The sequence below is a fragment of the Camelus bactrianus genome, chromosome 26 (assembly GCF_048773025.1).
Source record: "Camelus bactrianus isolate YW-2024 breed Bactrian camel chromosome 26, ASM4877302v1, whole genome shotgun sequence".
Classification (NCBI taxonomy): Eukaryota; Metazoa; Chordata; class Mammalia; order Artiodactyla; family Camelidae; genus Camelus; species Camelus bactrianus.
This window is the reverse complement of record NC_133564.1, coordinates 26,506,714-26,531,949: the sequence shown is the minus strand read 5'-3', so window position 1 is coordinate 26,531,949 and position 25,236 is coordinate 26,506,714. Positions and strand designations below refer to the sequence as shown.

At 39.8% G+C, this 25,236-nt stretch overlaps 1 protein-coding gene across 26 annotated transcripts in view; it reads left to right on the top strand.

The window, feature by feature from the left end:
• Positions 1 to 25,236, top strand: part of POFUT3 (protein O-fucosyltransferase 3) — a 356,913-nt gene that overhangs the window by 235,184 nt on the left and 96,493 nt on the right. For 20 of the 26 annotated variants that reach the window (XM_074353460.1, XM_074353452.1, XM_074353453.1 and 17 more), the window contains 6 exons: positions 6,963 to 7,029; positions 7,756 to 8,073; positions 10,880 to 11,218; positions 13,092 to 13,517; positions 15,173 to 15,267; positions 15,599 to 15,707. The gene's annotated coding sequence lies outside the window, so the exon portion shown is untranslated. Of the gene's footprint in view, positions 1 to 6,962; positions 7,030 to 7,426; positions 7,657 to 7,755; positions 8,074 to 10,879; positions 11,219 to 13,091; positions 13,518 to 15,172; positions 15,268 to 15,598; positions 15,708 to 25,236 lie in introns of all 26 variants that reach the window. The other 6 variants (XM_074353433.1, XM_074353439.1, XM_074353441.1 and 3 more) reach the window with 4 other exon arrangements.

Here is a 25,236-nt window from a genome sequence, read left to right as displayed (position 1 = left end):
TTTCCCTTCCTCTCCTCCTCCCTTCCTCTCCCCACCCAACACGCATGCACGCACGAACACACACACACCCGTTTTCTCAGTTCAGGGGATCAAGAAATCATCCCATTGCTTTGCTATAGGATGAAGGACTTTTGAGGTTAATCTCTGTAGGTCTCATGTGGTGTGAACATTGTCTCTATTTGACACACATCCATAACCAAGAGCCCTGCCGAACTTTTAAAGAGAACACTGTCTTTTGGAGCAGAGATTTGCCAGCCTTTGAGTACTGTCCCACAGGGCCTGGAACTGAGAGATCATATTCCCGTGAGTTGAGCAGATTGGTAGGAGAGGATGATTAACCATGACAGGCCAATTGGTTAAACTTTTCATCATTTTCAAGCTTCAGAGTTAATGCCTGTTTAAAATGAATCCAGCCATTCCAGAAGGTGAGAATACAATATATTTAAATAGAATCATCACAGAATGTTAAAACAGAGAGCCTTTCCAGGGTTTTGAAATAACTTGATTTTATATGATAATTAATTGAATTCCCCACTTACCCTATTCCCTTTGAAGTGAAAGCTATGGAATCACTTTTTTTTTTTTTAAATGAAAGCATTAAGGATTATTTATCGAACTTTTCTCCACTAATGGGGCCTCGGAAAAGGATGTCTCTGCTTTGCTTTATCCTGTCTTTATGATCAAAGAGGCTCTTATGAGCCCAGCTGAACAGAAGGAAAAAATGGCTTGTGATTCAGAACCAGCCCTGAGGTTGGTGGAGATGATAATAAAGAAGAGAAAAGAAATAGCGTGCTGATGATATTAGGGAGATTGGCTTTTCAGGAGAAAGCATTTATTCTACAGGTTTTGGGAGAATTTATGAGATAATTAATATTGGCAGTCCTACACATTTGATGCAGGAAAGGCTTTACACAGCAATGGACTAGATGCCAACTGATGTGAGAGGGAGCGTCCTTTGGATTTAAAACGCTGTCTGCATTTACCCGAAGGAGATTCAAAAGAGTTCTTGTTCAGTGGGTGTCGGGGACCAGCAGCTACAGTTTTATAAATTATCAGCCATTATTTTATTTTTTTTCCTTCAGAGTGTCCCTTAGATCACCTTTCAGCATTTTTTTCCTCCTTTCTGAAGCGACGTGCCCTGTAGCCAGAAGAACCGCACGTCTTAGAATTTTGAGAACCGGTCTGATTTAAAAGATTTAAAATAGCCTTTGCTGTCAGTACACCCACCCCCACATGGTAGATTGTGTGACCAGTTCGGGATTCAGAAAGCATGGTCACCGTAGGTTCAGCCATTCCAGATGAACAGTTGCATTCCAGCAGCTCTCAGACGATTTGATCATCTGGGCTTGCTGAAGAACCCCCTCCGGCTTGGACCCCACGCAATATTGTTCCCCAGCAAAAGAAACGAGGAGAAAAAGAGGGCATTGCTCTCTTACAATATTATGGGAATACTATTCCGTACAACTTCTAAAGTGCAGACAAAAATCGTTTTTTTTTTTAAAATTATGCAACACAAATTGTACAACAGTTAAAACACACAACCGAACAAATAAAAGGAAAACATCCCAATCCGACCAACTAGATATACTTACTGGCTCCTCTTTTCACGTTTGTCTATATAAACGCATTTTTGATATCTCTTTTCCCTTAACAAAGCATGGAGTCCTGATGTCCAGGTACGGGTTTGCCACCATATTTCTCATTTAGCAATGTGTGGTGAGCATCTTTCTATATCATTAAATGTAGATGGATGTCATCCTTTTAATCATTGCCTAGAACTCTGTGGCAAAAATGTGCAAGAAATTACGTAGAGCCCTTTGGATGTTGTTATTTTGCTGTTTTGCAATTGCGTACGATGCTAAGAAAAGGCATGACTTCCTTCACGTAAAGTATTTGGGTGCCGATGTGGGACTTGGTCCAGTCGAAGTCTGCAGATCCTGCTGGAAGCTGCCAGGAATGATAGCTTGCTACGGTGCATGATAGCCCAGTCATTTTATGCCCAGACACGTCAATGACACACTAATGAATTCCACTTTAATCTTTAGTATCATTTGCCATTGGCTTCCCTTGTGTTTCTCAAGGGCTCTCTGGTGTCCAGACCCACTTTGTTGATCATCCCGTTGCCATTATTTTTCTGGCTGATGTGGCGAGCGTGGCTCTGAGGTCAGTCTCTGGTTGAGTCTGTCTGGATCACATTTTCGGGTGGTGCATCACACACCACGTCTGCTCCCTGGCTCCAACCAAGAAGACTTTAAAGAGTTTTTTTTTTTTTTTTTAAAAGGCTCAGAAAGGTTCTTGGATATCAAACAGCTCTTATAAAAATAACATTTTTATGACTTAAAATGTAAATGAATCAGAAACATATGGATTAAATTTCCTTTGAGATACCCAAGGGTTTAAAAACTGAAGGGAAGAGCACTTGCAAAATGAGTTAAATCAAGTTGTGCCAAAAATAAAACAGTTGAAAAATTGCCGGGGATGTTTTGCTCATCCCCTAGGTGTGCGTGGGTTCCCCATTCTTTGAGAAGTACTTAGATTTTTTAAATTTTGGTCACTCCGTGAAGTGCACTGAGGACTAGTTCAAATGGGCATTTGGCTCTCCGATTAAAGAACTGATAAGCAGAAAGTCAATATTTGATCAACTGCACTTGAAATATGCCTTCCTTCTTCAGCGTCTAGTAGGGTCCCCCTCTGGCTGCGATCCTGCCCATCCGGGGTGAAGAGAGCTCCAAGAGGACTCAGACTGTGTTGGCAAAGGTTAATAGGATCTATGAAACAAGTCCAAATTAATTCTCTTTCATTCCCTTCTCCATCAGTTGCCCCAGGATCCCCTACTCCCCTGTCTTAGGTCAGTAAGCACAGAAGCAGAGCCTTACGACTGGGGTTCTGATGTAAGTGTTTTGCTCAGAAAGTGCTCTCAGGAGACATCTGTAAGGAAGTGAAGGGAACAGATAAGTCAGGGGCAGAAGCTGAGCAAAGACGTGGTTTCAGCTGATGTCCAGCCTCAGCCTGACTCTACAGGGAGCTCTGAAGCTTGAATGGCTCCTCTGTGTTGTCCCACCTTGAGGTGCCATATTGGTCAGTCATGAGCCACCGGCTGCCCCTGGAGGGAGGAGGAGGTAACCTCCCGGGGTTTGGGAGTGGGGCAGCTCCAGCCTCTCTGCTGCAGACTATCCTTGAGAGCATTTCTCCAGACAGGAGGAGAACTGCGAGGCCTAGTGGACAGCACCCAGAGCTGTTAGGGAATAGATATAATTGTACGTGAAGGGGATCTGGGTGGGGTATCAACGGTGTCCACTACATCCCTCTTCTCAGAGCTTTGAAGACATCTTTCAATCCACTCTCCTGCTTTCCCCACATTCAATCAAATTCTTTTTCTTTTTCTTTTTATTATTTTATTACTAAAGGCAGTTTGTCTGCCCTTTATCTTCTTTGCCTGTTTCTTACTGCAGTGGTTCTAGTCTAGGCTTCATGGTCCTCATATCCAGACTACCCTCCCCGTTTCCCAGCTGAATCTCCACTTTGGAATATCCCCTAATCCAGATGATCCCAGACAGGGCTGGATTACTATTCTCCTCCAAACAGCAGTTTCAAATACTTAAGAATAACTTGTAGTTCTCAAGTATCTATGGGAGCAGTTCTCATTTTTTTTTTAAAGATGTAAAATATTTTAAAATCATAATGTACTCTTTGGAACCCCATTAAATGCTAACCTAATAACCTTAAAGTAAATTTTGCTGTATCTGATTTTATGCTAAAGTGGATTATAACATGAAAAGTAAAACTTAAGAAAACTAATTGGATAAAATAGAATCTATCATTCAAGCTAAAATTTTACTTACATAAAATAATATCTAAAGCACTTAGACCAGGGCGGGAAAAGAGTAAATGCTCAATAAATATTGGCTAATATTATCACTGTTGTTGCAGTAGGCTCCTTGCTGTTCTCTCTGGTTACGTTTTTGTCTTCCTCCAATAGAGATGTTTTACACAGAAGCAAGACCGTTTAAGACGGTATTGAAACCCAGATCAGATTGTTATATTACCATCTTATGTATATCTCTTCCCAGTGTATTTACAAGGAAGCCCAATCTGTACCTTCACTGGTAAACACAGCACAACCCTGCCCTGCCCCCGTCTCCAGCCTCAGCTGCAGCCACTGCCCAACACGTGCTTCCGACACGTGGGCTTCCTCAATTTCCTTATATGTCAATCTCGTTCCTACCTCAGGGTCTTTGCATCTGCTGTTTCCTCTACCTGGAAAGGTCTCCTCCTGCTGCGCCCCCATCCCTCACCCTCACTTTGCACGATTGGGCCCATATTTAGGTCTCAGTTTAAATATTTCTTTCTCAGAAAGTCTTTTCCTGACTATGTCATTCCTTCCTTCCTTCCTTCATTCATTCAACAAGTGTTTATTGAGCACCTCCTCTGTGCCAGGCACTGTTCTAGTCCCAGAAGAAAAAATAAGGCAACAATCCCTGACCTCATAGAGCTTACCTAAAAGCAGAGAGAGAGAGTTAAAAACAAAATAAGTAAGCAAGTTATATGGGTGAGTGTGTGCGTGTGTGAGAGAATAAAGATGAGAGGGAGATGAGATGTGCTGGAGTAGAGTGACTGCTGTTTTCAACAGAGAGGTCAGAAAAAAACCTGTTTTAAAAAAGTGATCTTTGTTTGAGCAAAGACCTGAAACAGACCCAGCAGCCCGACAGCACTATTTATTCTGCATTTCAGTCTTCTGTGTTTTTCCCCCTCAGAGCTACTTACTAAAATTGATAATTTTTTTCTCTCTTTTTCTTGATCTTTTTTCCCCACTAGACTGTAAATTTAACGAGGACAGAATCAGTCTGTCTTGTTTACTATTATAGTCCCAGCCTTTAACACTCTACCTGATGCACAAAAAGTATTCAGTATATATATTTATTCAGTTAATAGGTGAAGTTATTACTGAACCAAGTATTAGAAATCAGAATTACTCTTGAATGCAACCTGTCGTGCTGGAATGAAGCGAAATGCCGTGTGTGAAATGACAGAGGCTAAGAAGGGCATAGGGAATGGAAACAACTTGAACCATCATGGTATCTTGTACCTTTAGGATAGAGATGGAGCATAAATACAAGAGAAATACCTTGGCTCCCACCTTAGCAGTGCTGTCCCTTCCATCAGACTGTAGCAGACAGGAAAAGCAGAGCCGTGGTCCACCTCCGAACCTCTGATCTCTGTATCCACCCCCAACCTCACCCTCTTTCCAAACATGAAAGAAGGAAGCAGCGCCCACCAAGTCTCCCAGGTCTATCTCACTTTCCCCAGTGAATTCCTAAGGTACTGAGAAGACAAAGGGTGAATGTTTTTCTTAGGAAAAAAATAAAAACCAGGAAGCACTTTCAAAATTAGGAAATGTAAGAGGTAAGGTACCCTGTCTTTGTACATACTGGCCTGAGGCTGGAGAGCACCCACCACCAGAAGGCTCCTGAGAGAGTCACGCCGCGTGCGGGCAGGGGTGTGGGACGTGCCCCGTAGAGGCGGCATTTCTCGAGCTTTTTCCTAGACTGCATTGTTCTGCCCAGGTGGAGAGACTTAGGAATCAGAAAATATCCAACTAATATCCTAGTGTTATTCTAAGGAAGACCAAGAAGACAAATTAGGAAGTTCTAGGCCAAGAAGTCAAGGGAGGTACAGTGTCTTGTAAATTATTCTAATGGATGTATTCAGAGAGAATAGTTATGGATTCGCTTAGATTACTGAGGAAAAATGACCTAGCAAATTGGATTCCAGGTGGAGTAGGAAGGTTCACAGTTTGGTCAGTGGTCTGCTAGACACTTAAGATATGTGAAATACTGTCTGATTTCATGTTCCTTTGATAACTAAGGATATTCAACGTCATGTAATGTTTGTTTACAGACCGTGTGTATTTCCCTTTCGTAAACTGTCCATATTTTTGCCCATTGACATATTAGGCAGTTTAGAGTGTTTGTTATTTATTTGGATGCACGTTTTGTAATTTTTGCTTATCTTTTAATTTGGTGTATTTTTTAATACATAGCAGTTTGACACTGTACCAATTTATGATATAAATTTTAGGGGATTGTGATTTATCTTGTACAAAGTCTGCACATTAATTAGAATAAAAATAATCCTTAGCAAATTTAGTCTTTTATCTAGACGTGTGCTATGTAGCTACACTTCTCTCTCTTTTTTTTTTGAAATAAACTTTTTTATTTTGAGATATTTATCGATGCACATTGAGTTGTAGGAATGATACAGAGAGATCACGGGCACCGTTTACCCAGTTTTTGCTGATGGTAACATCTTGCAAAACTTGTAAAACTATAGTACAGTATCACAAGCAGAGTATCCACATTGTTACTGTCAAGGTGCAGAGTATTTCCATCACCACAAAGATTCCTCTGGTGGCCCTTTTGCATCCACAACCCCTCTCTCCCGCTCATCCCCCTGCCCTCATCCTCCCAAACCACCAACCTGTTGTTCATTTCTGCACTTTTGTCATTTCAAGAAGGTTATATCCATGGAATTACATAGTATGGAACCTTCTGGAATTGCTTTTTTCATGCAGCATAATTTTCTAAAGATTTATTCAAATTATTCTGTGCATGAATGGCTTTTCCTTTTTCAGGTTTCTAGGTAGACAGGCATGCATTTTCCTCTCTTACCTGTGTGACGTTAGGTCCCTTTCTTGCCTTGCTGTGCTGGGTAGTTCCCAGCACTGTGCTGGGTTAGAGTGGTGGGGGCTGATCCTGCATTTTTTCCTGAGCTCAGGAGGAAAGCATCGATTCCACCATTAAGGACGATGTTAGGTAGAAGTGTTTCGTAGGTGTTCTTTATCCACTTGAGGAAGTTTGCCTCTATTCCTGTGTTTCTGAGTTTTTGTCATGAGCAAGTGTTGAATTTTGTCGAGTGATGAAGGTGATTATGTGACATTTCTTCTTTACCTGTTGATATTGCAGATTACCTTGATTCGTTTCTGAATATTGAACCAGTCTTGCATCCTGGGATAAGTCTCACTGAGACATGGTATGTATTTCTTACATATTGCTGGATTCTACATGCAAATGTGTCATTGAAGATTTGTTTGTGTATATATTCATGAGAGATACTGGACTCTAGTTTGCTCTTTGTATACTGTTATTTATCCCAAGTGTTTTTGTAATCTTTAAGTTTTTTTCCTGTTTAATATATAGAGTTTTACATCTTACCAATTTATAATATAAATTTTGGTAGCAGGGTAATACTAGCTTCATAAAATGAATTGGAAAGTATTCTTTTCTCTATTTTTTTCATTATATAATGGCAAAACTATACAATCTCTTTGAAAAAAGGGAAAAGTTCAGGTTCCCATTCAACCCTGTTGCACCTAAGTTGGGGGGCGGTAGGGTCCTTGTTACTGCTGAGCAGTGTCTACTCTTTGCAGTGTCTCCACTGACACCGTGGCGGGGGCGGTCTCATTGCTGAAGGATGATGGGAAAAGTCCTGACTCTCCAACTAATCTACAACGGAGGCAAGACTATACAGTGGGGGAAAGACAGTGTCTCAAATAAGTGGTGCTGGGAAAACAGGGCAGCTACGTGTGAAAGAAGGAAATTAGAACACTTTCTCATACCATATGCAATAACAAACTCAAAGTGGATTCAAGACCTAAATGTAAGACCTGAAACCATAAAACCATTTCCTAGAAGAAAACACAGGCAATACACCTTTGACATAGGCTTCAGCAATATCTCTTTGGGTCTCTCTCCTCAGGTAAGAGAAACAAAACCAAAAATAAACAAATGAGACCTAATCAAACTGAAATCCTTTTGCACAGCAAAGGAAACCATCAACCAAACAAAAAGGCAACCTACTGAATGGGAGAAGGTATTTGCAAATGATGTATCTGATAAGGGGTTAATATCCAAAATATGCAACAAAAATCTTATACAATTCAACATGTGTGATCTCCGGAGGGTGGCTTCTTTCCAAAGAGGACAGTGTGGAATGGAAGAGGTGGAAAGCAACTTTGCAGGAGAGAAACCAGGCGAAGCTGCCTCAGCCAGGGGACCAAGGTCGACATCAGCAGTGGTAAGTCATGTGTTCATCTGTGCCCTTGAGACGAGGTGACGAGAATAGCACTTAACCTCTGTGCTCTTCTTCCCCAGACACTTAGCTCCAGTCCCCATTATAAGACAAACCTCAGGCAAATCTCAATAGAAGAAAATTCTACAAAATACCTGATTAGTACTCCTCAAAACTCTCAGGCTCATCAAACACAAGACAAGTATGAGAAATTGTCACAGCCAAGAGGGGTCTAAGGAGACATGACAGTGAAATGTACTGTAGCATCTTGGATGAGATCCTGGAGCAGAAAAGGATGTAAGGGGGAAACTGAGGAAGTATGAATGAAGTATGGAATTTAGTTAATAGTAATGAATCCGTATTAGTTCATTAACTGGAACTAACAATGTACCATACTAAAGAATAGAGAAATAATACTAAATAATAAAGAAAACTGGCTGTGGCCGATATGGGAATTCTTGGCATCATCTTTGCAATTTTTTTTTTTTTTTTTTTGGTAAAGCTAAATCTATTCTGGACCAAAAAGTTCACTTTAAAAAATGCCTGCAGGATAAATGAGTGAATGGAAGGAACAATAAAGAATAGGAAACAAGGATAGAGATTTTTTTTTAAAAATTGTGTAATGGAGGAAACTTTGTGGAAAATTATATATTTAGTTAGCTTAAAAATACAAACTCGAATCATTTATTCTTTTCTTTTGCCTTGTAAAAGTAGATGCAAATAGAAGACAAAAAAAACTTTGGACACCGTATAACTAAGCCAGCATGTGGCCAATAGCATTGATTTCAGTTAATAGCTTATAATCACAATAATCAGGCCAGGGCCAGTGAGCCAAGCCATTGGAACTACTTTTCCAATAGACTAATTGCTTTAATTCAGACCAGGGAACTATTTGGTGGGGAGGTGTGTGGTGAGAGCAGTACACAGACCCACTGAAATTATTAATTAGTTTACCCAGCTTTGGCCAAAAGGCACAGAAAAAACTGGCTCCTATGAGAGAAACAAAGCGATAAAGTGTATGAACGATTTTTCACGATTGTGCTGATTGCATTGCCGGACGACATATTTTGGATTCTTTTTGCCATAGAGTCATTATAAAGCAATGTGTGTGTCATCTGACTGTGAATTGCTTTTCATAATGGAGATCAATGATAATCAGCTTTTTGCATTTGCAAACATTTCCCGTCAATCTGATGCTGATACGCTATTTTGAATTTTCTTTTTTTAATCAGCAAGGGCATTTTTATGTGCTTAATGAGTTATTTTCTGCCAGTTGAAATAAAAGTATGTTTTCCTTCCTAACATATATTTATTATCAAAATTTAAAAATATGTTGAAAAAGAAAAAGAAGAAAGCGAACCCTAATCCCATCATGTTAACTTTTAAAATGTATGTCCCATGAGGCTTATTTATTTCTAATTTTTGAACTACAACTTTGACAATAGGCATATTCAGTTTGTGTCTTACTTAACAGTTTAGCGTAAGCATTTTCTCATGCTATTTAAAATTTTTAATACTCACTGTTTTGAGTACTGTAAAATATTAACTCAGTTGTGACAACATGATTAAGTAATTTGTTAACCCACTGGGTATTTAGGAGGTTTTCCCCAATGATATTTTATTCACCCATATATGTTCCAAGTCCAGAAGAAAAGTCCAAACTGCCTGATTTTTTTTGTGTCTCCGTGCTGTGACTATAGTGGTCCTATTTTTGAAACTCCCAAAAGAAACAACTGGGGTCCAAATAGCAAGTAAAATATTAAGGTAGTTTTTAAATTGTCACATTCATTTCAAGTTGCATTCATCTCATTTAGCATCCCAGAGATGAAGCATATACCCAGTTAGCTGTGTCACAAAGTAGCAAACATACTGCGTCCTGGACATCACAAGGCAGTGGCCTCTAAGACGAGACCTCAGACTTCAGCTTCGTTTTCTCACAGGGTATCGGGCTCTCTGGGAGAATGGTTGTCTGAGCAGCCTCTAAGCCGTGCTCATGTTGAACTTCCAAAACCGAGTCCATGACTCTAACGGCTGGGATGAGAGCACGCATAGCAACAGACTCCAAGTCAGGATGGCCAGTTGGTTCCCCAGCAAGCCAACAGACAGGCTTCTTAAAGTTGTAGTTACTTCTGGTGGAAGTCTTATATTACTAAAGATTCGTCTTTCATTGGAAGACAATGGATTTTTTCCTTAATTTCCCAGCCCTTAATTTCCACTCTGTTGCCAAGCAATAAGACAGGGGTGTTTCCACACACTCCCACTATATCTCTGTGCTCTTAGGTGCACATCTGTAACTCTCGACGTCCCATCAAACATTATGTCACACTGGGCTTGGCTGTAATAGCCATTTCTCAGGCCACCAAACGTATGTCTAATGCATTGAATTTAAAAAGTGTATTGCTGGTATGAAACACAGGGTGATCGACCTCAACAATCAAAATGACCACATACTTATTTCTCAAACTCACTAGTCAAAGAACACTTTGAAAAGACGGTTTTACTAGCATTGTCGTCGCCAACCGATACATATTTAAATAGGACTTGGGAGTCTTTGGGGGCAGCCATCAGGATGGTTCTTCCAGAAATGTCTCTGTTCCTCACCTGGCTGAGCCCAAATCCATTGTTTGCATGATTGTTGGTTGGTTTTTATATAATCTCAGTTAGTGATGAGAACACTTTAAATGCTTACAATGTCATCTAGGGCAGCATGAAGATGGCTTTTGACCTAAAATCGCTAAGCTTTCTTTTGAACTAAAAACAATTCTCCTAAATGGATGCCTAATTCATGGATATCTCATTCATTCATTCACAGAACCCTTATTGAAAACCTGGGCTATACCAGGCACTGTTCCGAGTGCTGCGAACAAAGCAGACGGAATCCCTGGAGTGTTCTTCTCCTCAGCCCAGAATTGATGCACTGCTGCCTTCTGAGATGAAGCTGGAAATACCTGGAAGATCACTATTGCTGGAGAAGGAACCTTGGCCAGACACTGGAAACTCCTTATGTTCCCCTCCGGGTTTCACCTCCACTTACGAAGAGTGAGCAGTTACTGAGGTAACAGAGGATGCGTCAAGAGCTTCTGAAAGGAGAGAGAGAACCCAGGGGACAGTCTGCTGAGGCAGCGTCCAGTGAGCAATTTCTCCACTTCAGGTATGTTGGGAGCAGGGGAGCTGGTGGGCCAGAGGGAGCAAGGAAATTATTTTTCAAAAACAAAACAAAACAAAACAAAAACCTAAAACCCAAAAAACAAAAAAACCCCACTAATCTGTAAGAAAGTGAAAAACAGAGCTTAATTTTCACTAAGAATTGGATGCAAACCAGAGTTTTAAATCAGAACAAGAGCCAATAATGCCAGAGTAGTAACAGAAGTCAGAAAGCTGGGTTTTACAGCTGATTTAGAACTATGAAGGGGCTCAGGATCTGGGGATTTTTTTTTTTGGGGGGGGGAGTGTATGAGAATAAAGAGTAGCTTAAAAAGAGTGACTGAGGCAGACTTACGGAAAGCTGAGGATCCGATACTGTCAAGCGGGAGCTTTTCATCCAGCAAGCACACTCACGGAATGTACAGGGTCCTTCCTGTGCTTCACAGCACACTTGGGGGCTTAGAAAGACACTAGGGCCACAGCTTTGGAGTGATTCCGTACCTTGTCTGCATGGGAAGAGGACAGCCATTAGGGAGCCTGCCAGACATGGTATGGGATTCAAGGGAGAGCCTAGAAGAAAGACAAATAGATTGAATTTGTCCAAGGAAGACAAATAAGAAGGAAAAAAAATGAAGTAAGGTAAAGGATGGAGACAATATATTAACTTGTACTCCTTGAGAACTTAGTCTCTCCTCACATCCTTGAAGATATTACTTGCACAATTTAACGCAGTTGTGTTGGAAGAAGACAAAGAAGAGGACGGGTTATGAAAAGGGTCTTGGGAGAAGTTAGGAAAATATGGAACTTCATCTATTCTCCTGTCATTAAATACCAGCTTCAGCGAGATGAATTGTGAACTTGGCTAAATGAAAGGAAATGAATTAAAGGGTGGTTTGCTACTTGGTTGCAAGGTTGCCTGTGAATTTTTGCCAAACTGTACGCACGAATTCCCAACATAAGGCTCCTCTACCAAATCACTGAAAGAATCTACGAAATTGAGCTCACTGAACATGGTTTGTCTTTCTCCCTCTATTCTTTATGTTTTAACACATCAAGAACAGTTTTTATTATACGCTAAGGTTTTTTTTACCCTTTTAGTTGAAGGTAGCTCCAATCATTTTCCCTTAAAATTTGAAGTAAGAAAATTTCAAGGCATAAATAAATAATTTCTTCTGAGTTATTTCAACTGATGATCTAAATATACATCCTGAACATGGCAAAGAGTATTTGGGGAAGATCTATGCCTGTAAAATATTGAAGTGTAAACAGAAATTTCTCTGGTTTCCCCCAGTAGGGCGCGGCTTTGGGATGGTGATCTCAAGAGAAAGATAGTAATTGTTTTCTGGTTCACCAGTATCACGTAGACCCAAATATTAGCTGGGCATAAAGAGTGTGGTAGTCACTAGATCTTAAATGAGTCTTTTTCTGGATCCTTAAGGCCTCACTGTGACCTAAATTACACACAGACGTACACACGTACAATTGCCAGTGACATCAGTTGAAACTTCCTGTGAGCAACTGGGAAAGGGTCTTGGCCCAGAATTCCAAGAAACCCAACCTGAGGTTTTAAACCATAGTCCTTCCCCGTGCTTTGCAACTGATTCAGTTTCCAACGAAATTATCATTGTCCCTGGTTCCAATAGCAAACGAAGGGGAGAATTGGATTAGAAAGGAGAAACATTTTGTTGAAAAAAAAAACAAGACATTACTCTGTGAGAACATTTCAGAAGGGCCCAAAAGAGACAGAATTCTGAGATGCTATTCCCAAGATCTGTCAGGCTACCTGGAAACAGATGTTTCATGTAACTAGGGTAGTGACCAAAAGTGAGCGGGGTGGGGAAACGAGGTGAAAAAACACTAACACCTCCTCTTTCTTTCAGTCTTATTATTTTTTCCTCCCCCTGAAACCAAAGCTTGATTTGCTATTTGGCTCAAAGAGCAGAAGAGGACAGAGGAAGTCACAGTGCGTTTCCACTTCTTGTCCAGTTTCCAGTCCCATGTCAGGAGAGCTAAACCTTGGACGGCCCGGCAGTGTCCCTAGGGAGGTCTGCTTGGCGGAGAAAGGGAAGGAGCTTGCGTTGGAGGACAGCCGTCTGCAGCGCTCAGCCCACAAGCTGTCTGTCCCCTCTGACCCCTGTCAGTACTACAGCGGGGAGAGCAAGATACAGAATACTACCTTTCTCATCAAAAAGACAAGAGTTTTGTGTCCAGCAGGCACCAGCCAGTGCCTCCTTGGCCAATAGCCAATCTGGCTACAGGAATTTGTCTGCAACAAAACAAATCAAAGCTGCCCTGTGACTCGAACGGTAGGTGGTCTGAGACCACATACACAGTGGCCTCTCCAGGGCTGACAAACGTCACAATTAGCTGATTATTGGGCCAGTTATATGGCAATATTTTTCTAAAGATAACATGGCTTAGCGTCACCATCACTGACATCCCACAATGCTTGTCTCTACTAGACTGGATTGCAGTATAATGTGAAATCATTGAATTGTCAACATTTTTCTACTTTTTGAAAATAGGGTTCTGAATCCCAGAGAGCTGAAGGGAATTGCCTGCGGTTTAGTCAGCTGTTCTTAAAAGTAGCCAAGAATTCACATCTCCTGGCTCTTCCAGGCTTAGTGATTCCCCTTCAGTGGACACAGGGCTTGCACTGGGTTGCGCACAAGTTGGCACGCAGTCCAGAAAAGTTTTGAACAGATTGTCCCGGGCCAGTTATGTCCTCGAGAATCCACTGTCTTTTGCTCCCAAGTAAAAGATGCGTGTGAGAGGAGTTAACTTCCTCAAGGTTCTAGAGAAATCAATGGATATACCAAGGCCTGCCACTATGTTCCAAACAGATTTGTCTAAAGGCTCCATTTCCTACTGAGCTAGTCTGGATGTCTTATCTGGAGGAGCACCTAAGAAAACTCACCATTCTGGAGAATTCTGGAGGATTCTGGGGCTTGCAGAAAATATCCACCGTGGTGTGGAAACTCTGGTTTCTCTGAACTCCCACAGAACTTCCTGGAGTTCTGAGCCTTGTTGTAAAATAGCACCAGGCAAAGAGAAAAGTGTAGAAAAGTCTCTTTTCTTTAAAGGGCCAAGTAATAGAAGAAATAAAATAAGGGAAAGAAGCTATAGAGTTTTGAAAATGAAATATTAAATCCCGATGCAATGGAAATATTCAGAGCAAAGGACACATAGAATGTAGTTTAAATGGGACCTGGGGTAGGAAATGAGTAAGGCTAAATAAAAAATTAACTAAATCCACATGAATGAGATAGCATCACTTAGTGGTTACAACTGCAGATTCTGAAGTCAGACTGACCCGACTTTCGGTCTCAGTTTGGTCATTCATTAGATATGTAGCTTTAGGAATATTACTCAAGACCCTTTCTCCCAAATTTTTCATTTGTTAAAGGGATTAACGAACCTATCTCAGAGATGTTCATGAGCCTTTACACTGACATGAAGTGTGTACAAACCAAGTATGAAGTCTGGCACAGATTAAGTGCTCAATAAATGTCGGTTAAAGTTATCTTGAGATAAAGTAATCTGGAGTCTATGAATAAATATATATTATAAATGAAGTGAGTCTATATATATAAATAAAGTGAATCTGAAGGAAAATGAAGAGAAAGGGCAATTTACTTGGTGGACAGTAGCAGGAAGCAATTTAGATATAAGAAATATGGAAAAATGCCAAAAAGTATGGTGGCCATATTATCTGAAAAAAACAAATTAGCACACATGTCTTGAAAGTAGGAGAGATTGTTGCTTTGGGGATTGCTATAGGAAATCCAGGAAAGGTCATCACTGCATGACAGTGTGAATTATATTTTCAAAGGAGGAAATTCTTTCACTGAAAGCTATGAGAAATTAACATCTTTTCTTGGGTTATACTTTTGAGCTACAGCCAACTGTAAGTTACTTAAACTTTCATAAATGAACTTGACTCTTCACTTTGCATTTCTAGACGCACTGATTTGGTCATCTGACTATTTGTTCACATTCCACCAGAAGTACTTAAATGGAGAAGAGATTGAAAGTCAACTAATCTTGATTTGCTAGGTGAGTGTAATGGCTACCGAAGGACAGACTAGTCACAGCAACTTCCTCATCAGCCTGATCCTAGATCCTGGTGATGTCCTTAGAGACTTTGCCTGTAACTTGGTTCTGCCCCAAGTGCATAGGCCCAATGTTATGAAATGAAGGCTTTTGGGATTATAAAGTCCCCCTTTAACCATAGTTTCCCTTTCCTCAGTTTTGCTTATCTGTGGTCAATTATGGTCTGAAAATATTAAATGGAAAATTCCAGAAATAAACAAGTCATAACTTTAAAATTGTATGCCATTCAGAGCAGTGTGATGAAGTCTCCTGACATCCAGCTCCATCTCCCTAGGGCGTGAATCATCTCTTTGTCCGGCGTATCCGGCCCGTTAGTCTCTAAGTAGCCATCTTGGTTATCAGATTGACTGTGGACTGTTGGCATCAGCAGTGCTGGCATTCAGGTAATTCATATTTTATTACCAATGTTTATTCTATTTCATAGGTCTATTTGTCTATATATATGCCAGTATCACACCATTTTGATTACTGTAGCTTTGTCATATGTTTTGATATCAAGTGTGATTCTGCCAACATTATTCTTTTTCGAAATTGTTTTGGCTATTTGCAGTCTCTTGAGATGCAATATTAGTTTCTGGGTAAATTTATTTATTTCTGCAAAAAATGCCATTGGGATTTTGATAGGAATTGAGTTGACTCCATAGATTGCTTTGGGTAGTAGGGGCACCTTTATCAATACTGAGTCTTCCAATCCATGAACATGGAATGCCTTTCCATTCATTTGTGTCTTTTAAAATTTCTCTCAGGATTGTTTTCATTGGGCGTCTTCATGCTCTTTACAGTTATTTTAAATCTGTGTCAGGCAGCTCATAGATCTGTGTTTCTTCAGAGTTAGTTTTTAGAATTTTATTTTGTTCCTTGATTGACTCAGTGTTTCCCTAGCCCTAGTCAGGCAAGACAGAAACTAGGTGTCTGGGAAGCCCCCAGAGAAGACAGAATGTTAGACTGACAGCCACCCTTTTGTTCTCAATCCTGAGACTGAAGCCCTGATAGAGAAGGTTTCCTCCCGCTTGCTCCAGGCAATGCTGCATAAAGGGGAGGGGAATGAATAGCCATGCCAGATGCCACCAAGTTTCCCCTTTGTGCTGGAATCCATTCTTGGTTTACAATAGCCTGCATGCTGTAGCTTCTCAATGGTCTCCAGAGCTCTCATAGAGGTATTATGGTTCATATGTTGTTGTTAACTTTGTAACTTTCTCTGTGGGGGAAGGAGGGCCTGAAGCTTACTAGTCCTCTACATTACTAGTGTCCCTTGATTAATTAATTTTTGACCGAGTGGGAAGGCAATTTAATGGAGAAAGGGTAGTCTTTTGAACATATGATGCAACAATAATTAATCACCCATAAGGAAAAAAGAAAAAGAAAAGAGAAACTTTGATCCTTACTTTGCACCATATTTAAGGTTAATTCAAAACAATCGTAGACCGAAATGTGAAATTGAGAGACTATAAATGCAATTAACTTGTGTATGCTACTTCTTGATAATACCATTTATATGGAAATTTAAAGGTCTTAGAATAGCCAAATCTTGAAAAAGTGAAACAGTGTTTGAATACTCACATTACCTTATTTTGTGATTAATATAAGGGGACTATAAATGAGATAGTGTGGTCCTGGTTTAAGGACAGATAAATAGACCAAAGGGACCTAAAGGAAAGCCCAGTAATAGCTTCACACTATTTGTCAATTTTTTGACAAAGGTTTTATTGTTATTTAGTGTGGAAAGAAAAATCTTATCATCAATCTTATTGTTCCAACTGGATATCTTTATGGAAAAAAAAAAAAAACATTGAACCTTGACCTATATTTCACAGCATACAGAAATCTCAACTGAAGATGGATTATAGACCTAAATAGAAAAGCTTAAAATATAAAGCTCTTTGCTACCTGGAGATTACCTTTGCTACACTGAAGTAGACAGATTACTTAGATATAAACATCACTAACAATAAATGAAATACTTGAGAGACCAGATTTAATCAAAATTTAAAAAAAATTTGTTCATTAAAAGATACTGTTAAGATGAAAAGGCAAGGCACAGATGGAGAGAAAATATTCAAAATAGACAGATGACACAAAGAATTTGTATCAAAGGTTTTTATATTAAAACCTTTTTATATTAAAAACCTTTTTATATTAAAACCTTTTTATATTAAAAACCTTTCACAAATCGGTAACAAAAAGCAAGAAACTCATTAAAAATGAGAAAAATGTTAAAATAGACCCTTCACAAAAAGAGGGTGTACAAATGGCGATGAACCCATAAAACACACTCAACATCCTTAGTCATGGAAATGCAAATTAAAACTACAGTGATTACCAGTACATACCCATTAAAATGTCTAAATTTAAATTGAACTACAAATTTCAGTTGCTGAAGAGGATGCAAAGCAACACGTGCTCTCATGCAGTATGAGTGGGGATATAAAACAGTACAGCCACTTGAGAAAATTATTAGCATTTACTTTTATTGAATTGAACATACATCTATCTTATGAACCAGCAATTTTCACTTCTAGCGATTTATCCTAAAGTAATGAAAACATGTACCCATCCAAAGACTTGCACAAAAATATGCATTGCATTTTTATTCATAATAGCAACGAAATTGGAAACGATCCAAATGTCCATTGACAGGAGAATGAATAACTAAATTGTGATATATTCACACAGTGGTACTGCTGGTATTCAGCAATAAAAAGGAACAGATCACTGATATATGTGACAATATAGATAAATCTCAAAGTAGCATGCTGAGCAAGAAAGCCAGACACAGAAGAGTACATACTGTTATTCCATTTTTTGAATGGTATCTGTGGTTATAGAAATCCAAGTGGTAGTTTCTCTGGGCTATGGAGGTGGGCAAGAGAGACGGGGAAGAGCCCTGAAGACACTTTGCAGTGTGATGTCCGTGCTGTAGATCCTAACTGGGAGGTTGGCTACGTGGGTGTACACATTTGTGAAAACTTATCAGGCTGTTCACTAAAGACCTATATATTTTAAAGTGTGTGTGTAAGTTTACCCTCAGACAATTTTTTAAAAAGGAAATGAAATAAAAACATTTTTAGTTAAACAAAAACAAGGTAATTCATTATTAGCAGATGAGCATTAATGGAAATACCAAAGGTTATTTTTCAGGCAGATACAATGGGGGTTGATGAAGATGTAGTTGAAGCTCTCATAAGCTTCATAAGCTCTCATAAGTGGTACAACTTTTTAAAAACTGTTTGTGGAGGAAAGGGTATAGCTCAGTGGTAGAGTGCATGCTTAGCATGCACGATGTCCTGGGTTCAGTCCCCAGTATCTCCATTAAAGCAAACAAACAAACAAACAAACAAACAAACCTAATTACCTCCTGTCCCCCCAACATAATTAAAAAATAAAAATAAAAACTGTTTAGACTTATATATAAACCCAATGACCCAGCAATTCCACATCTCTTTACCTAGGACTATATATTAGTAACTAGGATTTTGCAACAGGTGATATTTCATGTGTATCTGCAATTTTCATAGAAGGTGGGAAATTCAGTAGCAAGGTCAGAATTTAGGAAGTAAAATTTCTATTTAGATGGTGAGACTGATAGACATTAACCAGTGATGGATCCTGAGCTCCTGAACAGAGCTGGGAATCAAGGAGGGTGAGCCAAGGGTAGTGCATTGGGAGAACTGCAGACCCATCCCAGCGCCACGAGACCTCGCCAGTGTGCCCGAACGACCCCCGCAGCACAGCATCCCACCCGCCCTTAGCTCCCACCCGGTCACAGCTCTGCACTTTCCCAGTAACTGAATAACACCTGCCAGTCCAAGGCTCTAGAAATACCTCCAGGTAGTCTGACTGTTTCTTTTTAATTAAAACTCAATCTGTTCTCTGATAAAACAGAACAGTCATAACACCGATTACAAGTGGCACCTTTCTTCATGCAGGTTTTCTCCCTGAATCCTTGTCTTGTATTTCCAGAGCATTCCCCTCAGAATTTACTCTGTTCCTTACACTTCCCTGGCACAGCAGGCTTGACAGCAGGTTGAGACGGAAGGGCACTTAAAGCAAAGAGAACAGCAAAGTCAAAGGCACCAAGTGAACGAGAAAACAACACAATGTTTGTGGAATTAAAAATAATTGATTCTCACTGGGCTGTAGGTAGTAAAGGCACCTGGGGTGGGAGATGAAGCTGACGCTTAGCCAACCTCAAACTGGAGGGATTTTGCACATAAGCTTGGATTTTCAACTTTTTCTCTAGTTGACATGAGTTTTTAACCACTTCACTCAGTTACAAAGATTCAAGACTCTAATCACTTTTTTATCTACCTAAGATTTTTTTGAAAGGCGAAGGCTCTTGAAAGTTTAAGGATTGTCTCTCTATAAATATATTCATGTGAGGAATATAAAGCTATAGTTTGGAAAACAGTGTGGGTTTGTGTGTGTGTGTGTGTGTGTGTGTGTGTGTGTGTGTGTGTTTAATCTGTGCTTGACATAGAGTAGTAAGAAAGGGTCCGGTTTCCTCCCGTTGGTCCTGGCTCTCCTACCATAAGCACTGACCCAGTTACCGCCAAGACCACTCTCCGCAGACTTCATTATCTACTTCCTTTGCAGGTTTGTGTTGGAATGTTTTAAAAACTCTATCTAGGGATGCTTTAGTGAAAGGCGGAATTCAGTCTATCTAAAAAGTGAAAGGAAAGGACTCATTAGTTCCTCTCCTGACCAGCTCATTCACTCTCCTGCTGGTTCCTCAGCTTCAGGATCTCCAGTGCGGTGACCTTCTCTGTTCTTCCATTACATCTTTGACTTTTTGTTTCCATTCCTTTTGCAATTTAGACAAGACCTATGGATCAGCATTTAAAACTCTCTAGGTATCCTTTAGTTTTTTACCCTCTCGTAATTTCTGCCCAGTAAAACCCAAAAGAACATCTTCAAGTACAGGGGAAGAGGGATAGGAAATGAGGAGTGTGGAAAAACAATTAGATAGGAGCCAAACTGGAAGTAGGAAGTCTGCCATGATGCTCTATCTGCAATCTAGGCAAGAAATGAGAAGAGCCTACGCTGTGACAGTGGGACATGAAGCACCCGGATCAATTCTAGGGATATCGAGGAAGTGGAATTATAAGACTCCATTTCCGGCTTTTGCGGCTAGATGCTGGCCAGCTGTTCACTAAGACTGGTAGCAATGAAAGAGTTGACTTTGGTAAAGAGGACAGAATCCACTTTAGCTAAGAATTTGAAGTCCTTTTGAGGTCTCCAAATCGAGCTTTTCTGGAGGTCAGGAGAGAGTTGTGGGATGTACTGGTGACTTGGGAGCCATCAGCAGGTAAGCAATAATTGGAGCCAGGAGGTTTAATTGACCTACAAAAGGAAACTGTGTTGAGAGAGAAAACGAGAGACCCAAGACCAGAAGAGTCCATTAAGGAAATACGTCAGGAAGCCAAGTGAAAAGAAAGTAAAAAAATTGAGTACTGAGCAGAACCAAATGCTAAGAGGTCAAGAAAGATAAGGCTAGAAAATGTCTTTTGGATTTAACAAGAGTTAATTACTGACTTGGAGAATATGTAGTCATATTTAAGGCTGGAAACCAAGTTTGCAATAGGTTTAGAAGTGAACATAGCATGATGAAATGGGGAAAACTTAGAAACTGTCATTCAATAAGTTTGGCTGAAGAAGAAAAGAGGACAGTAAGAGGACAATGAATGGATGAGGCAGTATTATAAAGGTGGCAAAAATCTGACTATGTTTAGATGTTGATGGGAAAAAAACTCAACGATAAGGAGAGAGGGATGATTTAGAAGAAGATGGAAAAAATAGATGGAGTAAGGATGCTGAGAGGTGTGTGGGGATGGGAGCCAGGGCACAGGCAGGGAGATTATGTAAGACTGAAAAAGATTTCCCTGTTTTCTTTGATTTGAAAGGTAAGGACCAGGGATGAAAACAGATGTAGGCAAGTAGACTGGCGGGGTCTGGATTGGGACAAGGGAGTAGCTGGAATTTCTTCCCAAAGGCATTTATTTCTAATATCAGTTATTTTAAGGAAGTGAAGGGAGAAAACTGAAGTCAAAAGATTTAGATTTAGGGCAGAGGAGAAGGCAAACTAAGATGAATACCCAGCTGAGACTGCAACTGTAGATGTATAATTTCAGGTTCTCAGCCTTGCCTTCTAACAGAATCACCTGGGGAAATTTAATAAATACTTAATCCCAGTTTCCAACCCAAGGGATGCTGATTTAATTGTTTTGGGCAGAGCTTTTTTTTTGAACGCTCCCTAGGTGATTCTAACGTACAGAGTTCAGAAAGTTCTGCTCTGATCCCTTTGTTTTGTGACTTGGCACCAGCCAGGTTCAGTAGTCCAGGCAGAAGTCAGGGAAGGCAGATGGTGGGACTGACCAGAGTTGGAGTTTTGCTGGGCGGGTTCAGAGGAAAGACAATGGAAAGATTTTGAAGGGCAGGTCTACAGAGTCCAGATTGAGATGAGAAAATGGAGACATGAGGGGATTAAAAAGACTGAAAGAAAATAGAGTAGCCAAGGAATGGGGAACATGTCGAAAGAGGAAGAAGGTGACTGACCTGGACACAGTGAAGAAAGTAACGTCCCCTTTCAGCTTTCTGATGATCTATCTAAATCCACTTCTTCAGCCATGTGCTCTTAAAAATATTTTTAAAAACATTTTTAGACAAAAACTATAAAAGAAATAGAAAGTAGAGTTTATAGAGAATTAGTGATTATGTCAGTGCTTTTAAAGTATGGAGGAACAGAAAGCCTGGATACTGGGGGAAAATTCTCCATTAAAAAAATAGACATATATAAAATATATAACTTACTTTTAATGAGTCAGTCTAAGCTTACTTGTAACTAAGAATATTTAGCACCCAAGAAAGTAATGGAATCTTCAATTTATGAGGCGCTGGATAGTAGCAGTAAGATTTTGGATAATCCCTCTTCTGGGAGTAAAGATATGAATGATTCTTTTCTCTAAAGAAAGGATGTCATTAATAGAATTTAGGGATCCTGGCTATATTATTATTAAGTTATTAGAATGATCTTTTAATTTGCATATAACATAAAGTTTTAAATAATAGAAGCCCCAGAATGAGATGAATGATAAACAAGGCACAAATAGACCTCAAGACAAGACTCATTTACTCTAGTTCTCTGTAAGCTTTTAAGGGGAAAAAATGTGAACTGTTCTTAAGAGATGAAGTGGCAATAAGATGGGGGGAAAGCAGCAGAGGGCTTCAGATCCTACAATAACACAAAAGGAAGTCTCAGTGGGTCGAGAAAAGAGAAAGACACATCCTGAGAATACTCACATTATTTCACAAGGAGCCTTAGAAAAAAGACGGAGCATTATTCATTGGAATTTTTTCCCCCATTGTTCTCTCTCATTAAAACTGGCCCTGTTTTATCTTCCTCTGAGACTGTTTGAATTGTAGATTCTGATGTCCTTTGAACTTTGTTCTTTGATAAAATTGGGCAAAAAAACACATGCCACATACAACTGTGGACCTGAGATTTGAGACTCATGATAGTCCGGGGGAGAACTTCCTGCCCTGGGCCGAAGAAAGGAAGACGAGTGTTCAGACTGACCAGGAGGAAAAATATTTCCATAGTCAGTCATTAATATTTACTAAGAGGCATCAATGAACTGCAAGTTTTTTAGATTCAAGGGATTTTTTAAAAAAAAATCCTGTTTACCATCCCCATCAGGATGACAGGGCAGAAGGAAACATGTCCCAGGAAGGGCGTGTGTCCATCAACACATTTCCACCAAAATGGTTTCTGGAAAAAAAGCACATTTCTGTATGTTCCTCCTCAAAAGATGGTGCCTTTTGAATAGCCTGAAAGTAAACATGTGACAAATAAGGGCGATTATGGTGGAATTCTGCTTTCAACTGCTTTTCCTACTCTATGACTTTTTTCTTCCTTCTTGGAATAGAAACTATAAATGTAGGCATTTATGAATTAGGGTTCTCTTTGATTTGAATATTTTTATAATGGCAATAATTTAAAATGATCGAGGTCTGTATTCCTTTTTTTTTCCCTTCTCAACAGGCTGTTTCTCTGTGTCATAGTAAATTTACCGTGATGTCTATTCCAACTGGCTGGGTTGTGTTGCATTCATGTTACCTGGATCATTCTTCCTCATAATTGAAATACATAAAAGCTGAAATATGGCCCTAGGGAATTCAGTTGGATCCCATGTGTTTGAAGGGAATTTTTGAGCACAGAATGCAAAGCCCATCATATTCTCATAATGTAATAGAAAAGCAGATCCCAGAGCAACGGTGCTTCTTACTTCCAGCACTAGACATCTAGGGAAGCTGACCCACCGGCCTCCATTCTGGAGGAAGACAGAGGTTAGGATCCAGACTTACCAACTTCACCGCACCCCTGACCCAGGAAGTGGAGTAATAGTGAAGCAATATGTACCAATAGGAAGTCAGGGACTGTAATCTGCATAACTAGTTCTCCATGGGGAAGTGGACAGAATTCTCCCTTCTGTATTTACTGTGGTCAAACATACGGAAAAAAGGAAGGTTGGACTGATGAAATGTTAATACGCCCAAGGGGGAAACATAGAAGTAAGAGGATAGTATGTTTCATTTCTAGGTAGCGGCCAGAAACATTTTGCAGTGTAATCAACTCAACACAATTAATTGAGAAATTGTCAAGGTTTCTGACTTTGCCAGAGAAAGATGGTTTTAAAAAGGAACCCAACCAGTCTGGTCAAAGGTTGCTGTATTTTGAAAGTCCATCTCATCCTTGAACTTTTATCGTCATAGGATTTAGCGGAGTTGTTGAGTCACGTGGAAGCAAAGACATAAACCACACAACTGTGTGTGTTTTGTTCATAAAGTTGTGCAGGCTTTTCTCTTGGGGAAGCTGTTTTGATGGCAAGAACTAAATGGTACTTTCTGTCATTTAAAAGCAGGGACAATGGCACATCTATTATAGCAGCTAAATTGAAAACTAGTGACAATACCAAATGCTGGCAAGGATGTGAAGGAAATAGATCCTGTCCATTCCTGGTGGGAGTGTAAAATTATACAGCCACTGGGGAAGGTAGTTTGGCAGTTTGTGAAAAAATTAAACTTATGTGAACCATATAATTCAGCAGTCACACTCCTGGGTATTTATCTCAGAGAAATGAAAACTTATATCCAAGCAAAGACCTATATGCAAATGTTCATAGCAGCTTTATTGGTAATAGGCAAAAAATGGAAATAGCCCAGATGTCCTTCAAAGGGTGAATGGTTTAAACAAACCGTGGACCATCCATACTGTGGAATACTACTCAGCAATGAAAAGGAACGGGCTATTAACACACACTGCAGCTCGGAGAGATCTCAAGGGAATTGTGCTAAGTGAAAAAATGACAATCTCAAAAGGTCACATAATGTACGATTCCATTTCTATGATATTCTCAAAATGACAAAATTATAGAGATTGAGAACGTCAGTGATTGCCACGGGATAGGGGTGGGGTGTGGTGGGGGAGAGTGGATATGGTTTTAAAAGGGTAACATGAGAGAGATCTTTTGTAATGATGGAACAGTTTCTGTCTTGACTGTGGGAGGTGGCTATGTGAATCCACACATGTGATAAAATTTCATAAAACCACACACACACACACACACACACACACACACGTAAAACTGGCAAGATCTGAATAAAGTATGTGAATTGTAGCAGTATCAACTTCCTAGTTTTGATTTGTGCTGTGGTTAATGTGGGATGTTACCGTAGGGAAATATTAGATAAAAAGTACCTGGGACCTCTCAAATAGTTTTGCAACTTTTTTGTGAATCTGTAGTCCTTTCAAAATAAAAAAGTTGGAAAAAATGGAGTATAACATGAAAATGGGGTCACCCCGTGAAACAGTGTCTGAAAAATGTGACCAACTTTGTCTTGTGGAGATAAGAAAGC